The sequence below is a fragment of the Pelodiscus sinensis genome, chromosome 1, assembly GCF_049634645.1.
Source record: "Pelodiscus sinensis isolate JC-2024 chromosome 1, ASM4963464v1, whole genome shotgun sequence".
NCBI classification, from domain to species: Eukaryota; Metazoa; Chordata; order Testudines; family Trionychidae; genus Pelodiscus; species Pelodiscus sinensis.
Window position 1 is genome coordinate 14,503,165 of NC_134711.1, and position 15,678 is coordinate 14,518,842.

Below are 15,678 nucleotides of genomic sequence, written 5' to 3' on the forward strand. Positions count from 1 at the left end.
CCATCTTGTTAGTCTTTAAAGTGCTACATAGTCCTGTTTTTTGTTATATCAATTGGTGGCTCTTCCCATCTAGCCATTTTACTATGCTTGCAACTGTGGTTTTGTATTGATAATAAAGGATTGTTTTCTTTTCTAATTAACAGGATTGGTTGATTGTTGTGTCCTTAGGACTCAGCGCCTAGTTACAAGGGCAGAGTCCATTGTTGTCTGTGAATTCCCTCTGTTTTTCCCAACTCCAAGTAAAACGGAGGTTGGGGCAGGAGGAGAGTTTTACGTTAGGGAGGAAATTTCCCAAGTGATCTCTTCCCTGTTTTTTTTCTTGGAATTACTTGGGTGGTGACAGCAGATTCCCCAAAATCTGGGCATTAGGATTTTGGGGGGGAAGTTTTTGTACCAGAGCCCGTAGAGGCAAGATTTTAGAGTGCTCTTGCAGGCCCCCAATTCCTGCATTTGTCGTTCCAGAGTGGGGAACAGCTTTGGCAGAATATCACAATGGCCCCTTCTAGTCAGTTCTTGGTGGGAAAATTGCTATAAAGCATTCCCCATCAACACACCATCAGGAACAGGCAGGCTCAGAAAAGCCAGTATCTTAATTGGCCATGAACTACTTTCTCAGTCTTAGAAGTGGTCTCTCCAAACCAAGGTAGAAGCATGTTGATGAAAGACTGAAGTAGTGATATTTGCATTGCTCCACTATAGCATGCTTCTTCTACAAGTGTATTATTTTAAAAAGAATTATTTGGAGAGATACATTTAAACCTCCTTAGTGAGTTAAGAATTCCAGTTAAGGGAAAATAAAAATCCCTTTTGCGCTCAATCAAGTCTTGGCCAGTATTAGAATAAAGTATAGGCTGGTTCTTAGGGAGAGTTTTCTGTGCAACTCATTCCAAGTGCAATGACCTTAATATGCAGGTGCACTGTAAATGGTAAGCAGAGTTTCGAAAAGGATCAGCTTTCAACTATGGAAAGAAGGGCCGTGGCCAGCTGCCAGTCTCTCTCCCAGAGTCTCAACAAACCCATTCCAAAGCAGATCATTCCCATATCAAAGCAGCAAGCAACAAAGATAAGGACCCTTGTATTCCACCACCTCTCACACATACTTTCACTCATTTATGTGATTTTTATTCATTTTCTTATCTAAGCTATCCCAGGCATTCAGGTATTGCTTTATGCTTTGGCAATAAGCATTTTTATTATACTGCTACAATCACCCCCTCAGCTTTCTCATAAACCCTAATATCCCCAATCAGCAAAAGCAATCCTTTGCCTTGTCCCCCCTTTTCCCCCCCCTTTTTCCCTCCTCAAAAATTGTGTAACACTTTCACATTGTGTTATTAATTAATCCCTTGAAACAGGCAGGTCTACAGATCCCATCATTAGCAAAATGCTTTCTGCGTTAGCATGTCAAGCCAGAAAATCCTGGTGCCACAGGGTTAATTCCAAATCACAGTGGACTTTCCTATGGAATTACGTGTTATATCCACACTAATACCAACTGAGTTCTTCCTGATTAATATTTTCGGCACGTACACCAGCAATTGCATTTGATTTGTCAGGGCACTTATATTGGACAGGAGCGGTATAATTAAGGAAAAGCCCTTGATGCTTTTAATTTTTCATTTTATATACAGAGCTGTGGGAGACATCAGCAGAAGTGTAGAGTACATTATACTTTGGAGTTTATTATTTGAACTGTGTTTCCATTGCAATCCTATGTTCTCTGTGTACAGGTGAGAGGACCATTAGCATTTCAGCAAGGTTATTCCTCACATACACATATGGGCAGGTTTCAGAGGTAGGGCTTCATCAACTTCTTAACCCTGATCAAAGCAAAGTGCTGACGGAAAAGTCAGCTTTTGGAGGCTGGTGCTTAGCTGGTGTAAGTCGTCCTGGCTCGTGTACCCAAGGGAGCTGACAGACTTGCTGAGCCACTGGGCCGGGTGGGGTGGATGGGGGGGGGCAGCTCTGCACTCCTCACTCTGGCCGCTGCAGTAGTAGTGGTGGCAGTTGCCAGGGTCCCCAGGCCCTGGGACTATTTGCCCCTTTGCTCCCCTCATTGGGGGGCCTGCATGTACCTATATTTTTGGAGCAGATCCTTAGCTGGTGCAAATCACCGTAGCTCCACTGAGGTCAGCCATTATTCCAAGCATGACAGAAGGCTCAGCTATGCCTCTGGTGAGGCGGAGCTGTATTTGGAATGGGTTGGTGGCATGGAGCTGAGGATGCTGGTGGGAGGAGGCATTACACCCCCAGGATGCTTCCTGGGGACACAGGACAAGGTGCCCTTATCAGATCTGAGGCACTATTGGCTCTGTTTCTTCCTTGTACACCACATAGTCCCAGCTATGCCCTGCCCCGACACTACCCCTACAAGCCACTAGCAATGCCAGTGGCCTCCAACTCCCTTGTGCACCCCAACTTTGGGGGACAATTTATGCTGCTACCTGCTGCAAGACTTTACTACTGGGTGTCAGAAGGAAAGCTTCCTGGGATCCTTTTTGCTTTCTCCCCCCCCATATACAGAAAACCTAGGTAAGGGCATAATGTCGCTCAGGGACCAAGACTTCAGCTGGAGTAAAAATCAGCTGATTCAATTGCTTAATGGAACTACACCCATTTACAGCAGCTGAGAGGTTTGTCCCAAAGTGAGTGATGATCTCTGTAGGGGAGTTGCCATCATCATAACAGAACGAATGCTGAATCAAATGCAAGGCTCGCATGTAGTTAACCATCTTGTTCAAATTAGGCAAAACTCCAACCTATGTGAAGGTAAAGTGAGGGTTGCAGAGAACCCTCTGGTGAGTAGCAAGATGTGAAACAATCTGATATTTGTAGAATAATGCTTTCCCTTCCAGTAGCACAATACCTACTCAGTTTTCTGCATTCCAGATGCCTGGATCTCTAAGAATTGTCCGTCTCTAGGACAAAACACACATGCCAGACATTTTGGGGGTTGAAGGATAAGTTCTGGACTTATCTTTTATGAAGCAGTAGAACTGATAAATTCCATTAAACATATGTAAATGCCCAGAGATAAACCAACCCAGAAGCAAATCTTAACTGGAACCTCAGTTTTCCTCGCAAGCATTTCTAAGATTTTTAGTTTTTAAGGTGTAACCTTTATCCTCCCCCACACAAGGAATTTTCAGGGTTCACTGTTCTGTGTCCGGAACTCAGCCTGCTGTACTTAGTACACCTAATGTATTGTTGTCGTGGTAAACACCCAACATGTGGCACATAATGCATCACCGGCAAATGAGTATTCTGGTGTGATGTATGTACTATGTTTGCACAAAATTATTTATATGAGCCTTGAGCTACATTGTTAATGTGTTTGGAAAGTAATGCTTTAGCAAAATCGCCTTAGACCAAGGAATGTGTATTTGTTTTTCTGTCCTACCTGGTCATCAGGTAGACACAATGAAGGGCCTTTACAGATAAGGAGAACAAAACTATAAGGCTGTGTCTAGACTGCATCCCTTTTCTGTAAAAGGGATGCAAATTAGACACATTGCAATTGCAAATGAAGCAGGGATTTAAATCCCTCCCGCTTCATTTGCATAAACATGGCTGCCGCTTTTTTCCGGCTCGGACCTTTGCCGGAGAAAAGCGCCAGTCTAGATGCGGATCTTTCAGAAAATAAAGCCTTTTCCAAAAGATCCCTTATTCCTTATTTTAGTCTAGACTGGCGCTTTTTTCCGGCAAAGCTCCGAGCCGGAAAAAAGCAGCAGTCATGTTTATGCAAATGAAGCGGGGGGGATTTAAATCCCCGCTTCATTTGCAATTGCGATGTGTCTAATTTGCATCCCTTTTACGGAAAAGGGATGCAGTCTAGACACAGCCTAAAATGGGGGGGGGGGGGGGGGAAGGAGAGAAACTGCATGGTGTCTACACCAAAGCAGTAGAGAGAAGCTTTATTTGGACTATAAGGACATGGGGCCTGAACTTCAACTAAGTAATCAGATCAATTCACTGCAAGTGCTATTACTGTATTCTAGAAGTGTATCAAATTAGGTCTTTTCTGATATCTAATGACACACTGGTGATTAATATAATAATAATGCTGAGGAAATATGGTACTAAATAGTAGGCATTAGTTGTGACCATCAATGGGGAGAAATATTGTCCCAGACAGAAGGGAAGGCAGCTATCTCCCTGTCTCCAATGAAATTAAACAAGGTGTGACCAAAAAACAAAGGAAACTCCAGCCTGGTCTGGTAGTTTAAGACTTAGCCTTCTGGCAGGTCACTACACCCACTTGCAGCAAAATGGAATCCAAAGTTGCCATCCCCAAAACAAACATGAGATAAAGGAATTTCTTATCCAAAAGGGGCTTAGTTCTGAGCCCCTTTGAGGTTACTCATCCACTCGCCCTCCGCTCTCATAGCCCAGCCTTCTCCTATTATCCCATTCCTAGCAAGCTAAAACCACCAGGGGGCAAGTCCCTGATAAACTCAAACCATCTGTCTTCAAGCCTGCCCTTCCCTCCAGGAAGGCTCTGATTAGTTACCAGAGCCGTCCCTAGAGGGTGCAGGGCCTGGGGCAATTCCCCCCCACTTCCCTCATGCCAATGGTGCAGCCACCAGCCCAGGGCAACCTCCCCACTTCAGGCCCCACTGCTTCACCGCCCCTGCTCTGCGGAAAGTGGAGGGCCCTGCAGAAGTGCAGCAGGCTGGGAGGGGGAGCTGGGTGGGGCGCAGCAGAGCCGGCTGCTGTGTCACTCCAGCTCCTGCTGCCACCACAATGAGTGTGGGGGAGAGGAGGTGACCCCTGCTGCTGCCCAATGCCAGGCCCCCAAGTAATCTCCTGGGCCACCCTCGACCCTGCCCATAGAATGGTTGAGATGGCTGCCATGGGGCTTGGGGCAGCTGTCCTAAATCATCCTGTGGCTGGGATGGTTCCACTAGTTACAATCCTTGGTTCCTGGCTTCCGCCATGTATCTCTTCTCAAGCAATTGATCTGTTCTCCTCGGAGGCCAGCTACAATTGCACCAGCTCTCCCCTTTTTAGCTCCCTCCCTCTCAGCCTGACACCCACTACAGATGTTGCAGGCAGGGCTGAGTGCAGTGAACACAATTCATTAACCCTGTCAGTCTGCATGGGGTTTGCATACCCTGCATCACAGGGTCGGGTAACAAGGAGCTAGAGAAAATGCAGTGAACGGCTTGTGCTTTTTGCCTTTCCACCTCACCTATTTTCAAGGCCCGCAAGACATTGCAGGCAAGACTGTGCCACCTGTATGGAAGCATTGTTAACTTATGCCTTAAATACTCCCAGTGGGTCTGATCATAGGACCCTCTCTCACCTGAGTAGTTCTATAGTTAACATAGGTAGGTAATTTCTATGGCACCAGGCAGGATTCTCCTTACACAGACTGAATTAATCTCTACATTCTTAATAAAGTCTGCTTTTTGTAAAAGCTGACCTCCACAATCTTACTCCAAACCCCACAAATCAGAGATCCAGCTTTAGACGAAACACTGAGGATTCCTCTTTTTAATTATCTCATTGCTTTAAAATCACCAGGATTAATTGAGCATATAATTAGGGAAGAACTACTTGAGAGACTACCTCTACCTTTGTGCAATACTATGGCAAATGCCATCCTCCCAACCACTGGAGCTAACAGCCCTTGGTATAGGAGAGGGGATGAGATTTGGATGCTCTCACTGAGAAGCCCATGGCTAAAGAAGTGGGTTCTTGCCTCAGTTCACTGGAGTTGGGATTTGCTAGCTTCTGACCTGCTGCAAAACAACCTGTTTTCTCCTGCTTTTTCTGGGCAGGAAGACTGAGGGAAAGAGATTCAGTAGAAATTGGGGAGGAGGGAGAGATGATTATACTGGAAGCCATGCAGTGAAGTTATCTTTCATGGCAACCGGTCTAAAGAATTATGCCTGGGGCTGTTAAGGTGAGTATGAAGGGCCTGGTTAAACTTTGGGAAGTGTCTATTTTAGAAGATTTTTATTGCAGTTTGTTAAAATGTGAGCCACAAAATTTTAATGTACTGAGAGACTGTGATAAATGCAATGGAAGTTTCAGTTTAACTATATAGACAGAGATGCTTTGGGATGAAAGCCTATATCACACAAATCCCCCGTCATAAAAACATTGGTCTACAAGGGTGTGTCTACGCTCGAAATAAGCTACGCAATTTGAGCTATGCAAATGGTGTAGTTTATTTTGAGTTAATTTTGAAATAGCTTATTTCATAATTTGGCGCTGTCTACGCAGCATCAAATTTCGAAATAAACTGCTATTCCGAAACTTCCCTTAATCCTCATGGAATGAGGTTTACAGGAACATCGGGATAGTGAGCCCGTTATATTTTGAAATAACGGGCTTGTTTCAAAGACGTGGAATGGCTATTTTGGAATACCGGAAGTATCCCAAAATAGTGCCACAGTGTAGCCGTACCCCAAGAGACCTCAAGAAGCCATCTAGTTGATCCCTTCATGCAGAAGCAGGATTAATTATTCCTAGGCCTTCTCTGAGTAGTATTTGTCTGTGAGTACATACAGACACACTCAAAAAGCCTGTGCAACTATTAGAAGGCGCACCCTCAACTAGCATAAATCAGGTTAGTACCCTTGAAATCCCTGGAGTTAAATTGATTTACACTACTCGCAAAGGATCAGGCTCATTTTATGTGAAACTTGCATTATAATGAAAGTACTTTACTGAATGCCAACTATTCATAAACAACTATCTTAAGTGTACTGTGACCCACCAAGAATTTCCTTCAGAATGACCTTACCGACTGGAGAGCTGTATAGGCAGATTTCCTCCATATATCAGTGCTTTACTGTCATCATGAATGAAATGTCATTTTTCCAGCATAATCTTCCTCATAAACTTTCCCAGTTTTATAGCACTACTGACTTTAAGACCCTTCACCACTAATCCCTACGTAACCTTATGATTCATGCCTCACAGCAGCATGAACTATTTTAATTCTTTATTCGCACAGGCAGGCAAACTTGCTGGCCAACAGATGCCCATGGTAAACGGCAGAATGAAATGTCTAGGGTAAATAGTCATTGAGCAAGATTAATCTCCACTTCCTGAAAAGCCTCAAAGCTTCTAAACTGCACAGTGGATATGCAGCCACATGTTCTATTGTCACATATCCTTTTTTGTGTTCCATACCCTCTTGTTACACATTGTCCTGACTTAGTGCTGGATTCTATTACTTTCATTTTAGATTCACAGCACCTTACTCTACTCTTAGTAACTTCAAGGTGACTATTTGTGGAGTAAGGCACTATTCAATGCAAGTTAAGGTACCAGATTCTGCAAGGAGATCTGATCCCATAGGAACCAATGGAAAAATTCCAGGGACCAAGATTTCACCCCAGACTTTAGCTCATGAGAAAGGGATTGATATGTCATATGTTTGATTACTGGAACATTTGTCTACACAGTGCCAAATTTTGAAATAAAGCACTATTTCCAAAATGTCCTTTACTCCTTGTAGAATGAGGATTACTGGGGGTATGTCTACACTACCCCGCTAGTTCGAACTAGCGGGGTAATGTATGCATACCGCACTTGCTAATGAAGCCCGGGATTTGAATTTCCCGGACTTCATTAGCATAAGCGGGGAGCCGCCATTTTTTAATCCCCGCTGCTTCGAACCCCGTGCAGCGCGGCTACACGGGGCTCGAACTAGGTAGTTCGGACTAGGTTCCTATTCCGAACTACCGTTACTCCTCGTGAAACGAGGTGTACCGGTAGTTCGGAATAGGCACCCTAGTCCGAAGTACCTAGTTCGAGCCCCGTGTAGCCGCGCTGCACGGGGTTCGAAGCAGCGGGGATTTAAAAATGGCGGCTCCCCGCTTATGCTAATGAAGCCCAGGAAATTCAAATCCCGGGCTTCATTAGCAAGTGCGGTATGCATACATTACCCTCCTAGTTCGAACTAGCGGGGTAGTGTAGACATACCCTGGGATGTTGGAATAGAGAGCCTGAAATAATGGGCTTGCTGTGATAGCTATTTTGGGATTTTCCTGTATCCAGAAATAGCGCTGCAGTGTAGATGTACCCCTCATGTCCAACCTAAGCCTCCCTTTCTGCAATAAGTCTATTGCTTCTTACCCTATCCTTTGTGGTTAAGAACATTTTTTCTCCCTCTTCCTTATAACAACTTTAATGTACTTAAAAATGGTTATCATGTCCTCTCTCAGTCTTCTCTTTTCGGCTATGTCTAGACTGCAAGCCTCTTTCGAAAGAGAGCGTCTAGACTGCACGTTGAACTTTCGAAAAAGCGGCTTGCTTTTTCGAAACAAAGCATCCAGTGAGTCTGGATGCTCTCTTTCGAAGAAGCCCTATTTACATTCAAGAACGCCTTCTTTCGAAAGAGGAACTTTCGAAAGAAGGCGTTCTTCCTCGTAAATTGAGGTTTACCGCCATCGAAAGAAAAGCCGCGTTCTTTCGATTTAATTTCGAAAGAATGCGGCTGCAGTCTAGACACAGGTGAGGTTTTTTCGAAAAAGGCTACTTTTTTCGAAAAAACCCCTGAGTCTGGACACAGCCTTCCAGATTAAACAAACCCTATTTTTGCCATCTTCCCTCATAGGTCATGTTCTCTGGACCTTTAATAGTTTTTGTTCCTCTTCTCTGAGCTTTTTCCAGTTTGTCCACATCTTTCCTGAAATGTGGTGCCCAGAACTGGACACAATTCTCCAGCTGAGGCCTAATCAGCTCAGAGTAGAGTGAAAGAATTACTTCTCATGTCTTGCTTACAACACTCCTGTTGATACATCCCAGAATGAGGTTAGCTTTTTTGCAACAATATTACACTGTCAGCCATATTTAGCTTATTACATAGAATATTGTACTGTCCCTTAGAAGGCCTGGCTAAATAGTATTGGCAATTTGCAGATTGCCTACTATATCTTATACATGGATAAGATACCTGGTAGCAGAACAAGGAATTTAGAGTTTTGGATGCTTGATGCCCATTAGAAGTTAGTGGAAGTTACAAAACCAAATCCCTCAGGAGATTGAAAAAATTCCACCCTCTGTACACTAGCAGTGCCCAGTTTTCATAGGCACATATCTAAGTAGGACACTCTTAGATGTGTGCATTGTTCTTTATTGTGTTATTTGAGTTTCCAATGGCGTGACGTACATATTCTCTCTGAAAACTTAACTCACACTGCGTCCTGTCAACGTCAATAAGCCAGGCAGAAATTTATACAATTTACATGAAAAGATTCCCATATATAGTATCATAACATTCATGTAATTCTTTAAGATACAATAAAAATGCATAACCGCTGATAAGCATGTGCACAGGTGCCTTGGTGTACTTCAGTGAGACTGCTCATGTGTGGAAAGATAAGAACATGCTCATGTGACTTGATGGATTAGAGCTTAACAGAAATTTTTTGTTAGGACAAAAAGAAATGCACAAGAGAATTTCTCTGTGGTTTCTGAAACTTTCACTTTTCAGTTCACATCCGGAGGAGACAAATAAAAAAGAAGATGCAATAATCAAATGTCCAAGACCTCTAATTTAAGTTCCCTCTAAGCTGTGCATCTATTCAGTGGGCTATAAAGGGATGCACAGATATGCAGCCACAGGGGCCAGGAGAGGAGAGAGGTAGGGTTGGGCAGGAAGGGGAAGCAAAGTGGGAGCTGGCAGGAGAGCACCTCTCTCCTTGAGCTGCTACCAGCAGGGAGTGGGCAGGCAGTCCTCTGGCTCCATTGCTGGGATGGGCTGCACCCCAAACCCATCATCCTTAGCCCCATCCCAGAGCCTGTACCCCAGGGTACAACTCACTCCTCCTACCCTAGCCCTCTTCCCCAGCCCTGAAGCCCCTCTCACGTTCCAAACTCCTGAGACCCACTCCCACCACACACCATCTCCATATTGGTGCACATCACAAAATTTGTTCCACACATGGATATAAAAATTAGAGGGAATGTTGCCTCTAACTATTGAGTAGGGCTGCTTAGAAATTTTCAACTTCAGAATTCTCTTATTTAGGGTAAGTCCCCCTCCCATTTCTCCTGTCTATTTCAAAGGTTCAGTTGCCATTTAATGAATGTCTAAGAAAGATAGAATGTGGATATAATACCTTCCAGGGTTTATCAACATTGCTTCAAAGTGAACTTCTCTACAGAATACACAAGGGGCAATCCAACCACGCAGAAGAGTGATCTAGTGGTTGAATATAAAGAGTCTTTAATGCAGACCCAAGAAAGGTTCAACAAACCCCCAAGAACATATAATAAACAGATAAAGTTAATAAACAGATAAAGTTAATAAGATTCAATAATAGAGAACAGCCCCATTGGCATTTTGAGAGCACTATCTAGACATTGCACACAGTATTTATTGAGTTTCTCAGCTGAACACTGTGTATACAAGCCACTAAAAATTCATTATCTCTAGATGCAATGCTTAGTAAATTCAATGGTAATTAAATCTCCATTTACCCTCTGTGTACATTTGTGAACAGATGAAAAGTTCATTCAAGTGTTCTTTCAGTTACTCCAAAGACAACACATTGCTTTGATCCCCCCTCCCGACTTGCAAGCCCATGCTTCCTAAGGAGAAAAAGAATACAGTTAGCCAATTTTTGTGTAGCTCAAGCCAGGTGCTCATTGCAAATTCAGTAGCATACATTGGCATGTGCTAGCTGCAGAGAAGCTGAAATTACTGAAATTCTTATGCCAGCATAATGCACTGAAGGCAACACATTGAGGACTGAGGAGAATTGTGAGTACTTGAGGATTATAAAACAAAATAAAATGGAGTGTCTAATTATATATATATATCTTCCTTCTTTTAAAGACCAGCTGTATTCCATCCATTTCCTAGTCTTTTAAAGTGGCACGCTTGTTCATTTGTTCAGATTTCTATTGATCATATTGGATATGGTCTTAAGAAATCCAAACTATGCTAGGCAGAACAAAGAATCCAATTGACAATACATGTTGGTAATATTGAATGTCATAATTAGAGCTGATTATCCCAGAGTGTTAGTGTATCACTCCCTCATTTTTAGCCACGTGAAATGTAACCATCAATACAAAAATGCAAGTTGTATTATCAAGGTGTACAGGGGCATTCCACTTAGTTGCCTTAATTTTATCTTACCACCATAGTACTCCACTTTGCATTAACTTTATGCATATTTATGTGCCATATAGGCAAATTTTAAGGTATCAATGCACTAAGCACCATGATTTAGTCTGATGAAGTCTAGTACATGGTATGCTTTTGCAATTACTATTTGATGTTCAATTTACTTCAACAAATATTTTCAAGTGTTGTTAAGTTATTAAGTAACCATGTTATAAAACCCCCCCACCATGCTCCAGTGACCAAATGGATCAACATTTTAGGGAACCTGAAACTCAGACATAATTTCCATGCAAAACAACAGACTGAAGTCTTACATAGGAGCATAGCACTAGAAGAGACTGTTACTAGTATTCAGACAATCTTATTCAAAGTAAGGTTCCTTTACTCTTTTCTAACCAAGTAAAGAAAGGTGTAAATGCAGTTTATATCATTTTTTGACCCCTCGCCCTGCCAGAATACTGTAAAGGGGACTTAGCGTAAGTGAGAAAGAGGCCCGTTGCTTTTAAATGATCCATTTAGACAAATGAGTGTTACAAGTCTGTTTTAAAATGTTCTATGTTTTCAAGCATTAAAAATAGATGTTCATGTGATCTCAAGAAATGGAAAGTTAAATTTTAAAAGCAAATATTTGTTTATCTGCATCTCATCATTGGAAAAATTCTAGCTTTCTGCATTTACAGTATGATTTTATTTTGCTAAGTTATTGCATTTACATCAATTATCTATTAGGCAAGCACTTTGGAGAGAACATAAGTGAATTAAAAATATTTTGAAATAATTGTCACATTGTTTTTGCACACAAACCTAAATACAGTAAATGCATATACCAAGGCAACTGAGATCAGAGTCTGATCCTTAGAATTTAGGCAGTTTGGTAATAGTGGCCATCATATATTTAAATTTAACATCCCTGTGAAGGGTAAAATACTCTACAGCAGCCCAATACTATAGCATTTAATTTCAGAAAGGTGGACTAAAAAAAAAAATGAAAAAGTTAATCAGAAATTAAAAGGTACAGGGCCAAAAATGAATTCTCTGTAAGCTGCATGGAAACTTTTTTTTAAACACCATAAAGGGGCAACTTAAATGCTGACCCCAAATTAACAAAAGACATAGTAAGAGAACCAAAAATGTGCCTCCATCACTAGCCAAAGTAAAAGAAGCAGGGAGCGACGAAAAAGCATCCTTTAAAAAGTGGAATTTAAATCCTAGTGAGGAAAATAGAAAGGAGCAAAAACTGTGCCAAAGGAAGTGAAAAGTTTTAATTAAGGCCAAAAAAGAATTTGAAAAACATCTAGTCAAAGACTCAAAAAGTAACAGCAATTTTTTTAAAGTACATCAAAAGCAGGAAGCCTGCTAAACAACCAACCAGTGTGGCCATTGATTGAAAGAGATGCTAAAGGAACACTTAAGGAAGATAAAGCCATTGCAGAGAAACTAAAATGCATTATTTGCATCGATCTTAAAGGCTGAGGATGAGAGGGAGATTCCCAAACCTGATTCATTCTTTGGAGGTGTCATATCTGAGGAACTGTCCCAGACTGAGGTGTCAGTGGAGGTTTTGGAACAAAACCATAAACTAAACAGTAACAAACTACCAGGACCAGATGGTATTAACCCAAAGAGTTCTGAAGGAACAACTGCAGAACTACTAACTGTGATATATAAACTATCCTTGAAATCAGCTTCTGTACCACATGACTGCAGGATGGCTAACATCACACCAATTTTTAAAAAGGCTTCAGAGGCAGTCCCATCAATTATAGTCTGGTAAAGCTTGACTTCAGTACTGGGCAAAGTAACAAACTCTACTAAAGAGAAATCATTCCTCAGTCATCTTCCAGAGTTCTTTGAGTGGGTCAACAAGCAGGTAGACAAGGGGGATCAAATGGATTTAGTGTACTTAGATTTTCAGAAAGCCTTTGACAAGGTCCCTCACTCTTAAGCAAAGCAAGCTATCATAGGATATGAGGCAAGGTACTCTCATGGATTGAAGATTGGTTAAAATATAGGAAACAAAGGGTAGGAATACATGGTCAGTTTTCAGAATGGAGAGCGATAACTAGTGGTGTCTCCTAGTAGTCCTTACTGGGACCAATTCTATTCAACATATTCATAAATGATCTGGAAAAAGAAGTAAACAGTGAGGTGGCAAAATTTGCAGACGATAAAAACCTACTTAAGATAGTTACGTCCCAATCCGACTACAAAAAGCTACAAAAGGATCTGACTAAACTGACTGGGCAACAAAATGGCAGATGAAATTCAATGTTAAAAAATGCAAAGTAATGCATATTGGAAAGTATAATCCCAGCTATACGGATGAAATGATGGGATCTAAACTAGCTGTTAGCATTCAAGAAAAAGAACTTGGAGTCATGGAAGATCTCTGAAAGCATCTACTCAGTGTGCAGCAGCATTCAAGAAAGCAAGAGAATCTTGGAAATCATTAAGAAAGGGAGAAATAATAAGACAGAAAATACCATACTGCCTGTATATAAATCCATGGTACACCCACATCTTGAATACTGCATGTAGATGTGGTTGCCCCATCTCAAAAAAGATAAAATGGAACTGGAAAAGGTTCAAAAAAGGACAACAAAAATGTCTGGAATGGCTTCCAGTTGAGGTGAAATTATTAAAATGGGGACTTTTTAACTTGGAAAACAGACAACTAAAGGGAACTATGATAGAGGTCTATAAGAAACATAGCTTGTGTGAAGAAAGTAAATAAGGAAGTGCTATTTACGCCTTCTCACTACACAAGAACTAGGGATCACCAAATGAAATTAATAAGCATCAGGTTTAAAACAAAAGTATTTTTCCACACAGTCAAGCTGGGGAACTCCTTGCCAGAGGATGCTGTGAAGTCTAAGACTATAATAGGGTTCAAAAAAGAACGTACAGAAGTTCACGGAGAGTAGATTCATCAATGACTATTAGCCAGGATGGGCAGAGATGGTGTCTCTGGCTTCTGTTTCCAAACAGGGGGTGGATTGCTTGGTTCTGTTAATTGCTTGGTTCTTGGTACCTGTTCTGACAGTATCCAATGCCAGATGACTCAGAGGAAATTAACAGAAGACAGGATCAGGCCCATATGCAGGAATTCTTGTGGGAGTATGCGAGCTGTGGGAGGGGCTGATGGCTTTCTCCCCTCTCCCCCCCCCCCCCCCCCCCCGCCCTGTCCCTTGCTCAGCCCTGCTCCCACTCTCAGCCCCAAGGCTTCCTGGCTAGCCAGAGCACTGCCCTTGTCTTCCCTAGGTCTGCTGAAATTGGCCCCATGGTGGACCATGAAGGACTGTGGGGGGGGGGGGGGGCAGTGCGTTTGCACTCTTTGCACACACCTCCTGCATACAGGCCTGGGATACTGGGCTAGATGGACCATTGGTCTGATCCAGTATGGCTGTTCATTTTTTTTTATTCTATCAGAACAAAACAGAATCTAGAGATCTGGGTCTGAATTTCAACATAGATTCCACTGAACAAGCAATAAATAGCCTTGAAGACATAATTGTCATGATGAACTCTTAACAATATTTCTATTATATGCCAACTGCACTTATGACGCAAGTTAGATTGACAAGCAGAAAAGATGGACTAGGGGCCAGCCCACTGGCATTAAATTTTCATCTCTCTTAGTCTATCGCTTTTCTAGCTGAGCGTTCATTTCACATAAATGATACTGTGGGTGCCAATATTACTCACGTCCAACTGTCATTCCAATGTGAGCCAGATAACACACCAATACCATGCGAGCTTGCCTAAGGCGAGAATTTCAAAAGGGTGGCTATAGGAACACACAATGGGAACATCACCCCAAAACAGTACAGGCCTGCCCTGCCCTCTGTGCACTTGTCAGGCTTTTATATCTTGTAGCAAAGTATCTTATTAAAAACAGGCCAGGAGGAGGAAGCGGAATGTACATTTTCATCTTTACTCGCAGCAGGTGCAGATGCTGCTGCCCCTAAATTACCACACAAGTCTCTCATTTAAAAAAAATGCCGGCAGCAACATTGCCAGATAACCCCCAGCAGAAGAGCTAGACTGTAACACCAGCAAGAAGTGGGGAATGCCCCCATTTGTTCTTCATTTGCAAGTTACCATATAAAACTAAGCAAATAAGGAACCAGGCAGAGTGGTAACAAATACCTCTTGGACACAGGATTAAATTGTGGCCCCATAGTGTTTTTAATAGTGCAAGCTTGGAAACAGATGTTGAAAAATACCCAGCTGAAGGGGGGATATCAACGCAGGACTCTGGGTGGGGGAACGGAAAAATGTGTGTGTGTGGGGGGGGTGCAGATCTCCAGCCAATCTATCAATTCTCTCTTAATCCCCCCTAGGTGGGTTAGCTGCATTTTAGAGAGCTTCAGGCTGAGCCGTCTGGGATCTCTCGCTGCTGAGCTAGGACCGGCTGGAAATGGGTCTGTCTCCCATTCGGAGCTTCATTTGCCCCAGGTATCTCACGTGTCGGTGGCGACTAGTAAAGCCGAACAGGATCTAACTCCCTCCCCGCGTCTGGAGAAATGCCGAGAGCCCTCAGTGCCCTTTGAGGGCAGCGGCCGCTCGAAGTGCCCTCTGCA

At 42.6% G+C, this 15,678-nt stretch overlaps 1 protein-coding gene across 2 annotated transcripts in view; it reads right to left on the reverse strand.

The window, feature by feature from the left end:
• FRMD4A (FERM domain containing 4A) overlaps positions 1–15,678 on the reverse strand; it is a 567,858-nt gene that overhangs the window by 415,807 nt on the left and 136,373 nt on the right. The window lies entirely within an intron of this gene.